This window comes from Oncorhynchus keta, unplaced genomic scaffold (genome assembly GCF_023373465.1).
Source record: "Oncorhynchus keta strain PuntledgeMale-10-30-2019 unplaced genomic scaffold, Oket_V2 Un_contig_23564_pilon_pilon, whole genome shotgun sequence".
Classification (NCBI taxonomy): domain Eukaryota; kingdom Metazoa; phylum Chordata; class Actinopteri; order Salmoniformes; family Salmonidae; genus Oncorhynchus; species Oncorhynchus keta.
In genome coordinates this window covers 135,610-151,595 of record NW_026283448.1, presented here as the reverse complement: position 1 = coordinate 151,595, position 15,986 = coordinate 135,610, and the positions used below count along the sequence as shown (strand labels likewise).

Below are 15,986 nucleotides of genomic sequence, written 5' to 3'. Positions count from 1 at the left end.
TTCTATTGATTTTAAAATGCCATTTCTAAGATGTTACGTCAACATGGCAGGAGGTCAACCAAGGCCATGACCAACATGTGAACGGGACCACATCAAATCTGTGTGGGTCTGCTTGCCTGCTACCTTGAGGCCCAGCACAGGAGAAAAGACACTACTCGTCTACCAGTGTCCTTTACATTCAGTTTGACACGTTGTCATGAACTTTGAATCATTTCAGGAGTTTGCCCAATTTGCAAATGAATAGCAGTAGTTATAATTACAGATGAATGACCCTTTCTGTTAGAATAGTGTCTAAAAGATTGCAGCTCCTACCTGTATTCACTATACAATAGTAAGTATAGTAGTATTTGACCCAAATAGGTTAATGTATTGTGCCTGAAGACGAGTGCATTGAGATTGGAATAAAGACGAAGCCTTATTTTCCAGGTTACTGGCTCTCAGTAACACCAAAGTAAACCCCATGTGTTGAAGTAGCACTTGTTAAACAGCGGTTTGGAAACTCATGTTGCCTTCAAAATCAATTCAGTGAGCTGTATAGCCATCTAAAATGCATCTTTAATTCCATACACTTAAAAAAATACGAACATAAAACAGATTGTCTGTGTGCAATATCAAAGTGAAATAACGTTTTAGACAGTAGGTCACTGTAAAATGAGGTTAATCAATGAATCAAATTAAAACATCTCTAGAGGTTACCAAGTTTCTGTCTCAGTTGGTCGTTGCCATGTGACTGCATGGCAGGAGCTTATATCAACATGAAGGTTACAGGTTACTTCCCTTCCTCCAGGACCATGTATGGTGACTGGTATCTCTGTCCTGTCCTCCTCTACCTCCCCCCAGCTGTATGGTAACTGGTATCTCTGTCCTGTCCTCCTCTACCTCCCCAGCTGTATGGTGACTGGTATCTCTGTCCTGTCCTCCTCTACCTCTCCCAGCTGTATGGTGACTGGTATCTCTGTCCTGTCCTCCTCTACCTCTCCCAGCTGTATGGTGACTGGTATCTCTGTCCTGTCCTCCTCTACCTCCCCCAGCTGTATGGTGACTGGTACTGTCCTTTATCCCAGCTCCTCTGTCCTGTCCTCCTACCTCTCCCAGCTGTATGGTGACTGGTATCTCTGTCCTGTCCTCCTCTACCTCTCCCCGCTGTATGGTGACTGGTATCTCTGTCCTGTCCTCCTCTACCTCTCCCAGCTGTATGGTGACTGGTATCTCTGTCCTGTCCTCCTCTACCTCTCCCAGCTGTATGGTGACTGGTATCTCTGTCCTGTCCTCCTACCTCTCCCAGCTGTATGGTGACTGGTATCTCTGTCATGTCCTCCTACCTCTCCCAGCTGTATGGTGACTGGTATCTCTGTCCTGTCCTCCTCTACCTCCCCCAGCTGTATGGTAACTGGTATCTCTGTCCTGTCCTCCTCTACCTCTCCCAGCTGTATGGTGACTGGTATCTCTGTCCTGTCCTCCTACCTCTCCCAGCTGTATGGTGACTGGTATCTCTGTCCTGTCCTCCTCTACCTCTCCCAGCTGTATGGTGACTGGTATCTCTGTCCTGTCCTCCTCTACCTCTCCCAGCTGTATGGTGACTGGTATCTCTGTCATGTCCTCCTCTACCTCTCCCAGCTGTATGGTGACTGGTATCTCTGTCCTGTCCTCCTCTACCTCTCCCAGCTGTATGGTGACTGGTATCTCTGTACTGTTCTCCTCTACCTCTCCCAGCTGTATGGTATCTCTGTCCTGTCCTCCTATCTCTCCCAGCTGTATGGTGACTGGTATCTCTGTCCTGTCCTCCTCTACCTCTCCCAGCTGTATGGTGACTGGTATCTCTGTCCTGTCCTCCTCTACCTCTCCCAGCTGTATGGTGACTGGTATCTCTGTCCTGTCCTCCTCTACCTCTCCCAGCTGTATGGTGACTGGTATCTCTGTCCTGTCCTCCTCTACCTCTCCCAGCTGTATGGTGACTGGTATCTCTGTCCTGTCCTCCTCTACCTCTCCCAGCTGTATGGTGACTGGTATCTCTGTCCTGTCCTCCTACCTCTCCCAGCTGTATGGTGACTGGTATCTCTGTCCTGTCCTGCTCTCCTACCTCTGTATGGTGACTGGTATCTCTGTCCTGTCCTGCTCTCTACCTCTCCCAGCTGTATGGTGACTGGTATCTCTGTCCTGTCCTCCTACCTAGCTGTATGGTGACTGGTATCTCTGTCCTGCCTGTCCTCCTCTACCTCTCCCAGCTGTATGGTGACTGGTATCTCTGTCCTGTCCTCCTCTACCTCTCCCAGCTGTATGGTGACTGGTATCTCTCTCCTGTCCTGCTCTGTCTCCCCGCTGTATGGTTCACTGGTATCTCTGTCCTGTCCTCCTCTACCTCTCCCAGCTGTATGGTGACTGGTATCTCTGTCCTGTCCTCCTCTACCTCCCCCAGCTGTATGGTAACTGGTATCTCTGTCCTGTCCTCCTCTACCTCTCCCAGCTGTATGGTGACTGGTATCTCTGTCCTGTCCTCCTCTACCTCTCCCAGCTGTATGGTGACTGGTATCTCTGTCCTGTCCTCCTCTACCTCTCCCAGCTGTATGGTGACTGGTATCTCTGTCCTGTCCTCCTCTACCTCTCCCAGCTGTATGGTGACTGGTATCTCTGTCCTGTCCTCCTCTACCTCTCCCAGCTGTATGGTGACTGGTATCTCTGTCCTGTCCTCCTCTACCTCTCCCAGCTGTATGGTGACTGGTATCTCTGTCCTGTCCTCCTCTACCTCTCCCAGCTGTATGGTGACTGGTATCTCTGTCCTGTCCTCCTCTACCTGCTGTATGGTGACTGGTATCTCTGTCCTGTCCTCCTCTACCTCTCCCAGCTGTATGGTGACTGGTATCTCTGTCCTGTCCTCCTACCTCTCCCAGCTGTATGGTGACTGGTATCTCTGTCCTGTCCTGTCCTCTCCCAGCTGTATGGTGACTGGTATCTCTGTCCTGTCCTCAGCTGTATGGTGACTGGTATCTCTGTCCTGTCCTGTCCTCCTCTACCTCTCCCAGCTGTATGGTGACTGGTATCTCTGTCCTGTCCTCCTCTACCTCTCCCAGCTGTATGGTGACTGGTATCTCTGTCCTGTCCTGTCCCTCTCCCAGCTGTATGGTGACTGGTATCTCTCTCCTGTCCTGCTCTACCTCTCCCAGCTGTATGGTGACTGGTATCTCTGTCCTGTACTGTCCTCCTCTACCTCTCTCAGCTGTATGGTGACTGGTATCTCTGTCCTGTCCTCCTCTACCTCTCCCAGCTGTATGGTGACTGGTATCTCTGTCCTGTCCTGTCCTCCTCTACCTCTCTCAGCTGTATGGTGACTGGTATCTCTGTCCTGTCCGTCCTCCTCTACCTCTCCCAGCTGTATGGTGACTGGTATCTCTGTCCTGTCCTCCTCTACCTCTCCCAGCTGTATGGTGACTGGTATCTCTGTCCTGTCCTGTCCTCCTCTACCTCTCTCAGCTGTATGGTGACTGGTATCTCTGTCCTGTCCGTCCTCCTCTACCTCTCCCAGCTGTATGGTGACTGGTATCTCTGTACTGCTCTCCTCTACCTCTCCCAGCTGTATGGTGACTGGTATCTCTGTCCTGTTCTCCTCTACCTCTCCCAGCTGTATGGTGACTGGTATCTCTGTCCTGTCCTCCTACCTCTCCCAGCTGTATGGTATCTCTGTCCTGTCCTCCTCTACCTCTCCCAGCTGTATGGTGACTGGTATCTCTGTACTGCTCTCCTCTACCTCTCCCAGCTGTATGGTGACTGGTATCTCTGTCCTGTTCTCCTCTACCTCTCCCAGCTGTATGGTGACTGGTATCTCTGTCCTGTCCTGTCCTCCTCTACCTCTCCCAGCTGTATGGTGACTGGTATCCCTGTCCTGTCCTCCTCTACCTCTCCCAGCTGTATGGTGACTGGTATCTCTGTCTGTCCTCCTCCTCCTGTATGGTGACTGGTATCTCTGTCCTGTCTCCCTCCCAGCTGTATGGTGACTGGTATCTCTGTCCTGTCCTCCTCTACCAGCTGTATGGTGACTGGTATCTCTGTCCTGTCCTCCTCTACCTCTCCCAGCTGTATGGTGACTGGTATCTCTGTCCTGTCATCCTCTACCTCTCCCAGCTGTATGGTGACTGGTATCTCTGTCATGTCCTCCTACCTCTCCCAGCTGTATGGTGACTGGTATCTCTGTCCTGTCCTCCTCTACCTTTCCCAGCTGTATGGTGACTGGTATCTCTGTCCTGTCCTTCTATCTCTCCCAGCTGTATGGTGACTGGTATCTCTGTCCTGTTCTCCTCTACCTCTCCCAGCTGTATGCTGTGACTGGTATCTCTGTCCTGTCCTCCTATCTCTCCCAGCTGTATGGTGACTGGTATCTCTGTCCTGTCCTCCTCTACCTCTCCCAGCTGTATGGTGACTGGTATCTCTGTCCTGTCCTCCTATCTCCCAGCTGTATGGTGATCTCTGTCCTGTCCTCCTCTATCTCTGTCCTGTCCTCCTCCTCTACCTCTCCCAGCTGTATGGTGACTGGTATCTCTGTCCTGCCTCCTCTACCTCTCCCAGCTGTATGGTGACTGGTATCTCTGTCCTGTCTCCTCTACCTCTCCCAGCTGTATGGTGACTGGTATCTCTGTCCTCCTAGCTGTATGGTATCTCTGTCCTGTCCTCCTCTACCTCTCCCAGCTGTATGGTATCTCTGTCCTGTCCTCCTCTACCTCTCCCAGCTGTATGGTGACTGGTATCTCTGTCCTGTCCTCCTCTACCTCTCCCAGCTGTCCTGTCCTGTCCTCCTCTACCTCTCCCCAGCTGTATGGTGACTGGTGTCTCTGTCCCCTCCTCTACCTCTCCCAGCTGTATGGTATCTCTGTCCTGTCCTCCTCTACCTCTGTATGGTGACTCCTGTCCTGTCCTCCTCTACCTCTCCCAGCTGTATGGTATCTCTGTCCTGTCCTCCTCTACCTCTCCCAGCTGTATGGTATCTCTGTCCTGTCCTCCTCTACCTCTCCCAGCTGTATGGTGACTGGTATCTCTGTCCTGTCCTCTGTACCTCTCCCAGCTGTATGGTATCTCTGTCCTGTTCTCCTCTACTCTCCCAGCTGTATGGCTGTATGGTATCTCTGTCCTGTCCTCCTGTCTCTCTCTGTCCTGTCCTCCTCCTCAGCTGTATGGTATCTCTGTCCTGTCCTCCTCTACCTCTCCCAGCTGTATGGTATCTCTGTCCTGTCCTCCTCTATCTCTCCCAGCTGTATGGTATCTCTGTCCTGTCCTCCTCTACCTCTCCCAGCTGTATGGTATCTCTGTCCTGTCCTCCTCTACCTCTCCCAGCTGTATGGTATCTCTGTCCTGTCCTCCTCTATCTCTGTCCTCTCTGTCCCTCCTCTACCTCTCCCAGCTGTATGGTATCTCTGTCCTGTCCTCCTCTATCTCTCCCAGCTGTATGGTATCTCTGTCCTGTCCTCCTCCCTCTCCCAGCTGTATGGTATCTCTGTCCTGTCCTCCTCTACCTCTCCCAGCTGTATGGTGACTGGTATCTGTCCTGTCCTCCTCTACCTCTCCCAGCTGTATGGTATCTCTGTCCTGTCCTCCTCTACCTCTCCCAGCTGTATGGTATCTCTGTCCTGTCCTCCTCTATCTCTCCTAGCATCTAATTTAAGTGCTGACCCTTTAACTATCACATGCTACTACTTACCCACTGTTAAAAGTTTGGTATTTTGTACCCCAAAATATAGTTAATCTAAAATCAAACCAACATCCATATTTATGTTTATATCAACACCCCAACTCACCTTAGAATTGAGTTAAGTTCTGTTACCTCGGCTCATTCCAGGGGAGCTAGTGATGTAGCAGAAACAAAACAAAAGAACCCCTGCAGCATGCAGCTCATAGGACCTAGTGAACAAACAAAAACAATAACAAGTGTCATCTTTTAAGACAACAGCAAGAAGGCAGGTTGTGATGGGGAGGTGTTCTGAGGTCAGACGTATGCTACAGCAGTGACTGTGGTTGGACAGATTGGACTGGCAGAGTGGTGTCAGAGGGTCGCCAGGGAGTATGTGTCATATGACCTGGCAGCAGCTGGCCTGAGAGGTGCACAGGAGCCCTTCTGTAGGGCTGCGCTGGATGTTCACAGAGATGCTCTTTTCACACAGAGGTAGCTGGAGAACATTCTTTTTCAGCTTGTTCAGCTTGTTATTCTCCTTGGTGGCCAGGGCCAGTTCACTAAGTGCTGCTGCTGTTTGGTCTGTGTATGACCTTGGAGTGTTGACAGCGGTGGTGGGCAGAGCGATGGTGTCTAACTCCAGGTCCAAGCTGCCGTTGGAGCCGATGCACATCTTCCAAGAGGACCTCTCCTGTGTCTTGACGCTGCCAGCTGACAGGCTGCTGGACAGACTATTGGACAGGTTCTGAGGGTCTATGATGAACTGGCCCATCCCCCCTGCCAGGCCGGGGCCTCCACTTCTCCCCCTGTGTTGTAACTGGGAGCTGAGACACAGGCTCAGGAGCTTCAGGCTCTCCACCAGCTCTGCTGCCCCGGGCTGCGGGAGGCACAGTGTCTCCGCGTGGACCCTGAGCCTGAAGACGAGTGGTTACTGCTGCCGTTAGAACAACTTGAGGGGGAACCCTGTCCCTACCACCTCCCCCCACTACTACCACTCCTCCATTGTCACTACTCCCCCACCTCCCCTCCAGGAGGACTGCCCCCCCCGGGGGTTTACTCTGCCCTCCACTGCTCCCTCCACCATTTCCCCCTGAGTTTCCAGGCGGGCCTCACTGCTGTCCCTGCGGTTCCAGCTATAGGTGAAGCCTGTGTCTTTGTCCAGACGCCGGCGGTGGCTCGGAGTCGTCGTCGCTGGTCTCTGAGCTGGAGCAGGACGAGCCGCGGCCTTGGCTCTTGCGGCGGTGATAGCGTTTCTGAGTGGTGCCCGGCGACCCGGCCGCTGCAGCAGCGATGTTCATCTTTAGCCGGCTGAGTTTGGGTGGCAGGCCCTCATCCATGTCGAAGTCGCCGTCTGACTCACCCTCCTCCTCAAAGATCTGGTTGAGGACTGGGGCGCTCTTCCTGGAGGTCAGCCGGTTGGTGATAGATGGAGCCTTGCGACGCAGGATCACTTGGGTGGACAGAGGGGACGGGTCCTCTTCCTCCTCTTCATCCTCCTCCACCCTGAACAGGCAGCTGCGCTGCTTGGCTGAGGAGGTGGAGGGTGTAGGGGCCGTGGCCCCAGCTCTAGGGGGTCCAGAAACGGGGGCAGGGGCACCGGAGGCCCCTGCGTTGCTCTCGTCCCTGCGGAGCTCCAGCAGGCCTTTGGTGCGGTGTCCGTTGAGAAGGCTCTCAGCGCTGCGGGCGGGGGACTGGGGACCACCAGCGTGGCACATGGAGGAGGCTGCCAGACTGTCCTCGATGTCCTGATGCATGTCAATCTTCGTCGGCCAGGACTGCCTGGAGGGGCAGAGAGCAGACCAGAGTTACCCAAACTATTCCCCTGGTTAGTATACACTGCAATGACTTTATATAGAGTCAGAGGAGAAAATAAACAAAGATAAAATAAACAGTATGAATTAGAATGAGTTCAGATGATTCATGTGTAATCCAGTCCTGAACTGCTGAACCTGACTGAACAGCTCAGTGAGTCAACATTCTTCTAATGTAGAAGGTCCTTGTTGACATGGCAGAGTGAGAAAACAAACAGAACAGAGCACTGGGGATCTCTCTCGACGGAGCCGGGGCATGTCCCAGCGGCACGCAATCTAACACAATTAATCCCATGGTAGTCCTGCCTGCCGGGTGCATGTGTGACCCTCCACGCTGCTGCATGGAGGTGGAGGCTGGGTCGGGTCACCACAGGGCCCTTAGTGCTGCTCTGCCACCATCCTAGTTAATTCAGCCAGGCTTTCAAAAGGCATAACTACAGTAGAATCTCTCAGACACACACCTGAGCTGTGTGACACTGCTCAGACTCCATTCACTCTCAACCTCAGACGACCCTGACAGACTCTACAGACAATCCCTGAAGCCTACTACCTGATGAAGCTCAGCTTCAGCCCACGATGGCACAGAGAGCGAGAGAGCTTTAGCCCTCTTGTCCAGGTCACTGTTTTGGGCATATATAAACTGACATGCATGATACACAGTAGACTGTTGTTATTCCTAAAAATAATTGAACCACTATCACAATGTTTTTTCTGTTATGATGCCATGTTGCCTGATGCCACAAGCTGACAGTGTTTGTGTTAAAATACAGAACAACCCTCAAAAACTAAGTGGTGAATGGAGGAGCGCAGGCCAGTAGAAACAATAGATGTAGAAACCTGTACTGCTGCACTACACATGACAGTGGATTTGACTCACATTCTGCTCCTGCTCCCAGGGGGCCACGACCCAGCAGCTAAAATTGGGCCTTTTCTCTCCGAGCACCTGTTTGGCAATGGGTTTCTGGCCAAATGGGTTACAGCGAGCAGGCCAGGAGGGAGCAGCTTTAGCCTGCATGTGTTTGATCTCTCCTCTTCCTCCAAAAGGAGTGGCTCACTCTCTCTGCTTCTCTCTCAGAATATCAAAGCCAGACTTCCCCTTTCTAGGTCGCTCCAAAGCATTTACTGCAGTCAGCCTTAACAACACATGTCACCACGTTGAGGGATCACATGACCAGAGGGGGCGGGATGGGAACCAGACCATGAGGAAAGGACAGCATGGGTTCTCCTCCTAATGCCAGGCACGGTCAACCACAACAAGCAGAGCAGCACCCACAGCTACTGAAGCACGAGAGGTCAATTACCGTCAGAGCCTTGGCTGCTTCCTCCTCCTAGTCATTGAGTCGTCGTCATTATGACAATCTGAATGGCCCCAATAAATGGATGAGTGTGTGTAGCAGGCTATTAAACAGGCATTGGTATTGCAGTTAGAGTGGTTGGATCTGGTGGGTTTCATCTGGAGGGGATAGATTTGGTGTTGTGTGTGTGTTGAATGTATGAACAGTTCAATTCGGAAGTTTACATACACCTTAGCCAAATACATTTAAACTCAGTTTCACACAATTCCTGATGTTTAATCTGAGTAAAAATTCCCTGTCTTAGGTCAGTTAGGATCACCACTTTATTTTAAGAATGTGAAATGCCAGAATAATAGTAGAGAGAATGATTTATTTCAGCTTTTATATATTTCCTGTGGGTCAAAAGTTGACAAACTCAATTAGTATTTGGTAGCATTGCCTCTAAATTGTTTAACTTGGGTCAAACGTTTCGGGAACCAAGCTTCCCACAATAAGTTGGGTGAATTTTGGCCCATTCCTCCTGACGGAACTGGTATAACTGAGTCAGGTTTGTAGGCCTTCTTGCTCGCAAACGCTTTTTCAAGTCTACCCACACATTTTCTATAGGATTGAGGTCAGGGCTTTGTGATGGCCACTCCAATACCTTGACTTTGTTGTCCTTAAACCATTTTGCCACGACTTTGGAAGTATGCTTGGGGTCATTGTCCATTTGGAAGACCCATTTTTGAGCAAGCTTTAACTTCCTGACTGATATCTTGAGATGTTGCTTCAATATATCCACATCATTTTCCATTCTACATGATGCCATCTATTTAGTGAAGTGCACCAGTCCCTCCTGCAGCAAAGCACCCCCACAACATGATGCTGCCACTCCCATGCTTCACGGGTGGGATGGTGTTCTTCAGCTTGCCGGCCTCCCCCTTTTTCCTCCAAACATAACAATGGTCATTATGGCCAAGCAGTTCTATTGTTGTTTCATCAGACCAGAGGACATTTCTCCAAAAAGTACGATCTTTGTCCCCATGTGCAGTTGCAGACCGTAGTCTGGCTTTTTTATGGAGGTTTTTGAGCAGTGGCTTCAGGTTACGTCGATATAGGACTCATTTTACTGTGGATATGGATATTTTTGTACCTGTTTCCTCCAGCATCTTCACAAGGTCCTTTGCTGTTGTTCTGGGATTGATTGGCACTTTTCACATTAAAGTACGTTCATCTCTAGGAGACAGAACGCGTCTCCTTCCTGAGCGTTATGACGGCTGCGTGGTCCCATGGTGTTTATACTTGCGTACTATTGTTTGTACAGATGAACATGGTACCTTCAGGCGTTTGGAAATTGCTATCAATAATGAACCAGACCAGTGGAGGTCTACAATTCTTTTCTGGGGTCTTTGATGATGTCTTTTGATTTTCCCATGATGTCAAACAAAGAGGCACTGAGTTTGAAGGTAGGCCTTGAAATACATCCACAGGTACACCTCCAATTGACTCAAATGATGTCAACTAGCCTATCAGTAGCTTCTAAAGCCATGACATCATTTTATAGACTTTTCCAAGCTGTTTAAAGGCACAGTCAACTTTGTGTATGTAAACTTCTGACCTACTGGAATTGTGATACAGTGAATTATAAGTGAAATAATCTGTAAACAATTGGAAAGATTCCTTGCGTCATGCACAAAGTAGATGTCCTAACCGACTTGCCAAAACTATAGCTTGTTAACAAGAAATTTGTGGAATGGTTGAAAAACAAGTTTTAATGACGCCAACCTAAGTGTATGTAAACCTCCGACTTCAACTGTATGTGTTGCATGTGTGTGTGTCACCTGAACTGGGCCTTGATGTTGCTGGGGCTGGAGGAGCGTGTCTGGACCTCCTTCTCCTGTTTCTCTCTCAGGATCCTCTCAGCCAGCAGGAAGTAGGTGGCAGTGATGTGGTTGTACTTGTTGGTCTCCAGGGCTCTAGAACAAACACCATGGACAGAACATGTTAGGACAGGCTGGGAGAGAAGGCCAAGAGAGGGTTACACGCCCACACACGAGAGACAAGTATGGTATGTCAACAGGCAAGTCACCGCAGAGCAAACCCGATCACGTCGGCATTTGACGTATCTAAAATCTAACAAAGCAACACAACAGGTTCTAACCTTTCGTTGCCCTCTTAACCCCTCTGGAGTCAATAACAGTAGGTGGCTGGTTCACGTCCCTCGACAGCCTCTGGGATTCCTCTACGCTGTGCTAATGAACAATCAAGTGAAATCCTCAGCCAAGTGCTGTGGTGTGTGTGTGTGTGTGTGTGTGTGTGTGTGTGTGTGTGTGTGTGTGTGTGTGTGTGTGTGTGTGTGTGTGTGTGTGTGTGTGTGTGTGTGTGTGTGTGTGTGTGTGTGTGTGTGAATGTAACTGTCTGTCAGGTGGGAGGTGGGGGCTTCAGCGGGACAATCTCTTGAATGCCTGGGAAGTGGGGATAAATCCTCTGGTGTTTACTCAAGACTCCTGTATCCCTCTGCTCTCTCCTCATCACCAGTAAAGCCCTTCCTTCAGACAGGGTTAATATCCCTCTGCTCTCTCCTCATCATCAGTAAAGCCCTTCCTTCAGACAGGGTTAATATCCCTCTGCTCTCTCCTCATCATCAGTAAAGCCCTTCCTTCAGACAGGGTTAATATCCCTCTGCTCTCTCCTCATCATCAGTAAAGCCCTTCCTTCAGACAGGGTTAATAAAGAAGGCCTGTGTCATCATCTGTGAAAGACGGCTGGCAGCGGGCCTGCTGCTTTAAAGTGGAGCCAGTATGTGTGTTTCAAATCACATCCATGATTCATGTTCAGGGTAGGAGGCTAAGGGAGGGCTGCTGTTGGGTTCAATGCTACAGTTCAACACTCTGGTGTTTATCTCACTGATCCATGATTCATGTTCAGGGTAGGAGGCTAAGGGAGGGCTGCTGTTGGGTTCACATGCTACAGTTCAACACTCTGGTCTCTTATCTGCTGACTGAGTCCCCTCAGATGATTCATGTTCAGGGTAGGAGGCTAAGGGAGGGCTGCTGTTGGGTTCACATGCTACAGTTCAACACTCTGGTCTCTTATCTGCTGACTGAGTCCCCTCAGATGATTCATGTTCAGGGTAGGAGGCTTAGGGAGTGCTGCTGTTGGGTTCACATGCTACAGTTCAACACTCTGGTCTCTTATCTGCTGACTGAGTCCCCTCAGATGATTCATGTTCAGGGTAGGAGGCTAAGGGAGGGCTGCTGTTGGGTTCACATGCTACAGTTCAACACTCTGGTCTCTTATCTGCTGACTGAGTCCCCTCAGATGATTCATGTTCAGGGTAGGAGGCTAAGGGAGGGCTGCTGTTGGGTTCACATGCTACAGTTCAACACTCTGGTCTCTTATCTGCTGACTGAGTCCCCTCAGATGATTCATGTTCAGGGTAGGAGGCTAAGGGAGGGCTGCTGTTGGGTTCACATGCTACAGTTCAACACTCTGGTCTCTTATCTGCTGACTGAGTCCCCTCAGATGATTCAGGTTCAGGTAGGAGGCTAAGGGAGGGCTGCTGTCAGTGGTCAGCATGCTACAGTTCAACACTTTGGTCTCTTATCTGGACTGAGTCCCCTCAGATGATTCATGTTCAGGGTAGGAGGCTAAATGAAGAGCTGTTGGGTTCACTACAGTTCAACACTCTGGTCTCTTATCTGCTGACTGAGTCCCCTCAGATGATTCATGTTCAGGGTAGGAGGCTAATCTGCAATTGGGAGGGCTGCTGTTGGGTTCACATGCTACAGTTCAACACTCTGGTCTCTTATCTGCTGACTGAGTCCCCTCAGATGATTCATGTTCAGGGTAGGAGGCTAAGGGAGGGCTGCTGTTGGGTTCACATGCTACAGTTCAACACTCTGGTCTCTTATCTGCTGACTGAGTCCCCTCAGATGATTCATGTTCAGGGTAGGAGGCTAGGGAGGGCTGCTGTTGGGTTCATGCTACAGTTCAACACTCTGGTCTCTTATCTGCTGACTTCATTTGTTATTTATGACTGCTGCTGTAGTAAAACATCAGACATGAGTTCATGTTCAGGGTAGGAGGCTAAGGAGGGCTGCTGTTGGGTTCATGCTACAGTTCAACACTCTGGTCTCTTATCTGCTGACTGAGTCCCCTCAGATGATTCATGTTCAGGGTAGGAGGCTACAGGGAGGGCTGCTGTTGGGTTCACATGCTACAGTTCAACACTCTGGTCTCTTATCTGCTGACTGAGTCCCCTCAGATGATTCATGTTCAGGGTAGGAGGCTAAGGGAGGGCTGCTGTTGGGTTCACATGCTACAGTTCAACACCTGGTCTCTTATCTGCTGACTGAGTCCCCTCAGATGATTCATGTTCAGGGTAGGAGGCTTAGGGAGGCTGCTGTTGGGTTCATGCTACAGTTCAACACTCTGGTCTCTTATCTGCTGACTGAGTCCCCTCAGATGATTCATGTTCAGGGTAGGAGGCTAAGGGAGGGCTGCTGTTGGGTTCATGCTACAGTTCAACACTCTGGTCTCTTATCTGCTGACTGAGTCCCCTCAGATGATTCATGTTCAGGGTAGGAGGCTAAAGGAGGGCTGCTGTTGGGTTCACATGCTACAGTTCAACACTCTGGTCTCTTATCTGCTGACTGAGTCCCCTCAGATGATTCATGTTCAGGGTAGGAGGCTAGGAGGGCTGCTGTTGGGTTCATTGTTGCTACAGTTCAACACTCTGGTCTCTTATCTGCTGACTGAGTCCCCTCAGATGATTCATGTTCAGGGTAGGAGGCTAAGGGAGGGCTGCTGTTGGGTTCAAATGCTACAGTTCAACACTCTGGTCTCTTATCTGCTGACTGAGTCCCCTCAGATGATTAATGTTCAGGGTAGGAGGCTAAGGGAGGGCTGCTGTTGGGTTCACATGCTACAGTTCAACACTCTGGTCTCTTATCTGCTGACTGAGTCCCCTCAGATGATTCATGTTCAGGGTAGGAGGCTAAGGGAGGGCTGCTGTTGGGTTCACATGCTACAGTTCAACACTCTGGTCTCTTATCTGCTGACTGAGTCCCCTCAGATGATTCATGTTCAGGGTAGGAGGCTAAGGGAGGGCTGCTGTTGGGTTCAAATGCTACAGTTCAACACTCTGGTCTCTTATCTGCTGACTGAGTCCCCTCAGATGTTCAGGTTCAGTTATATGCGTTAGTAGTACTGATGTCAGTGGTGAGCGTGACACAGAAACAGGTTTGGTGGGTTGCAGAACCCGCAATATGAAAAGGACAAATGAAGAGCAGACTAAGGAACCTCATTCATGCCTCCACAGCAAATGGCACAGTCGGTCAAGGCAAAATGCATTCTGTCAAATACCTCGTCACTTGCAGAAGATTAACGGCCATCTGCAATTGTGTGTGTGTGTAGGTTAGGTCTGTGGCGGTCATTCAATTTTGTCATCTGGTGATTGTCATGCAAATAACTGTTGGTCTCATGGTAACTGACCGTTAACATGTTAACATGTTAAACCGTTAACATGTTTAGCTGAATAAAATAGAAAGGATATCTTCTCCAAACCTTTCCAAGGGTGTGTGCTCATGCTGCTGTTCTGTGTTGAGCGGTCAACAAAGAAACTGGTCCTGCTATATGCTTCATTTAGAGTTATTTATGACACTTTAGCTGTGATATAAAACATCTAAACATAGAGCCTAATGTTGGTACATTTTAAAGACTGCACAATGCGACTAATGATTTGAAAAAAGTTGCATGAAAGGCATGAGTTCTGTTCTGTTTCTTGCACAGGCTGCACACACTTCATCAGTCTCTCATTCACAATTTTACAAGTTCTTGATAATATTCTCACCCATCAGACTATTCTCAATTTAATCTGGTCTTTACATACAGCCTACTAATATTATTTTTGATTTAGAATGGCACACAAAAAACCTAATTGTAATCCGTAGCCTGCACTGGAACAGTGGAATGGAGGTTACATGCAGCGCGTCCATAAGGCTCGGGGAAGCTTTCTCTAAAGTAAATAAAATGGCCAAAACTACATAGCCTAATTAGCCTAACCTCGTCTATACAGAAATAAATCCAATCATTCAAAATAGGCTACAGTCGCACTGCTTTGCTTTATCTTGGCCAGGTCGTAGTTGTAAATGAGAACTTGTTCTCAACTGGCCTACCTGGTTAGATAAAGGTGAAATAAATTTTAAAAATCATGATTTGGCCAAAGAGGATCATTAGCTAAAAAATAATAATTGTGGATTGTTCTAAATCGCATTGCCTACAGTTGGAAGGAAAGGCAGCGTGCACAATTTGGGCAGATTATTGTTGAGTTGTGACTGTCTGAAAAGTAGAGGCCAAGCCAGACATATCACAATATTCAAAATACAATCGTGGGAAAACAGATTGGAAAACAAATTGTTATTGCTGTAAAGAGAAGACGAGGAAAATACTAATTTGTCCTTTAGTTATCAAAATTCTCAACTTAATTGAGCGAACAACAGTAGAGCCTATTTTATTGGCACCAGCAGAGACAGAGCAATATGTCCGGTGAGTGCACATTGTGCAGATTGACTATTTATCATTGTCGGGTCAGTGCCACTTTAAAGTTAGTTATTGGACAACCGTTTCCTGCTCCACTTTAGATGGACGTCATATTCTATTTGTCTCCCCTGATAATGGACAACATCGTTTTAATTGATTGTTCCTCAGTGTCAGCAGAATAGGCTACTCTGTAATTTGTCATTAAAAAAGATTCTGCTAATGTCTCCAGTCATATAAAGTGTAATAAAATTGCATAAAATGTGTTTATAAAAGACCCCATTTTTCCCAGAAGAAACCTATCTGATAGAGCCTAGGTCTACTCTACACTATATGCACTCAGCCTTGCATTTTGTCTTTTTTGCAAACAGTGATGGAGTTATATTATTAGCCTATGACTATCCACTCAACACATTATGAATAATAGGCATCTTACATACGTCTGCAAATGCAATGATGCTTTATTATAAAGGTGCACTTTTATGGTGAAAATGTGCTACTCACACCACTATGTATACCAGGTAGACTACACCGGTTGGAAAGAGGATTAATGTACTACTCACACCACTCCAATGTATACCAGGTAAAATGGAAAGAGGATTAATGTACTACTCACACCACTCCTATGTATACCAGGTAGACTACACCGGTTGGAAAGAGGATTAATGTGCTACTCACACCACTCCTATGTATACCAGGTAGACTACA

At 48.8% G+C, this 15,986-nt stretch overlaps 1 long non-coding RNA gene and 1 pseudogene across 1 annotated transcript; both read right to left on the bottom strand.

The window, feature by feature from the left end:
- Positions 1–3,124: 3,124 nt before the first annotated feature.
- Positions 3,125–5,841, bottom strand: LOC127921791 (uncharacterized). The gene is made up of 9 exons (XR_008109567.1): positions 5,545–5,841; positions 5,188–5,351; positions 4,913–4,994; positions 4,837–4,877; positions 4,669–4,757; positions 4,392–4,437; positions 4,018–4,295; positions 3,206–3,406; positions 3,125–3,152 (listed from the first exon to the last, which is right to left on the bottom strand). It is a non-coding gene; the product is annotated as an uncharacterized LOC127921791 (long non-coding RNA).
- Positions 5,842–5,851: 10 nt separating this feature from the next.
- The window catches only part of LOC118378740 (SNF-related serine/threonine-protein kinase-like), a 70,070-nt pseudogene continuing 59,935 nt past the window's right edge, over positions 5,852–15,986 (bottom strand).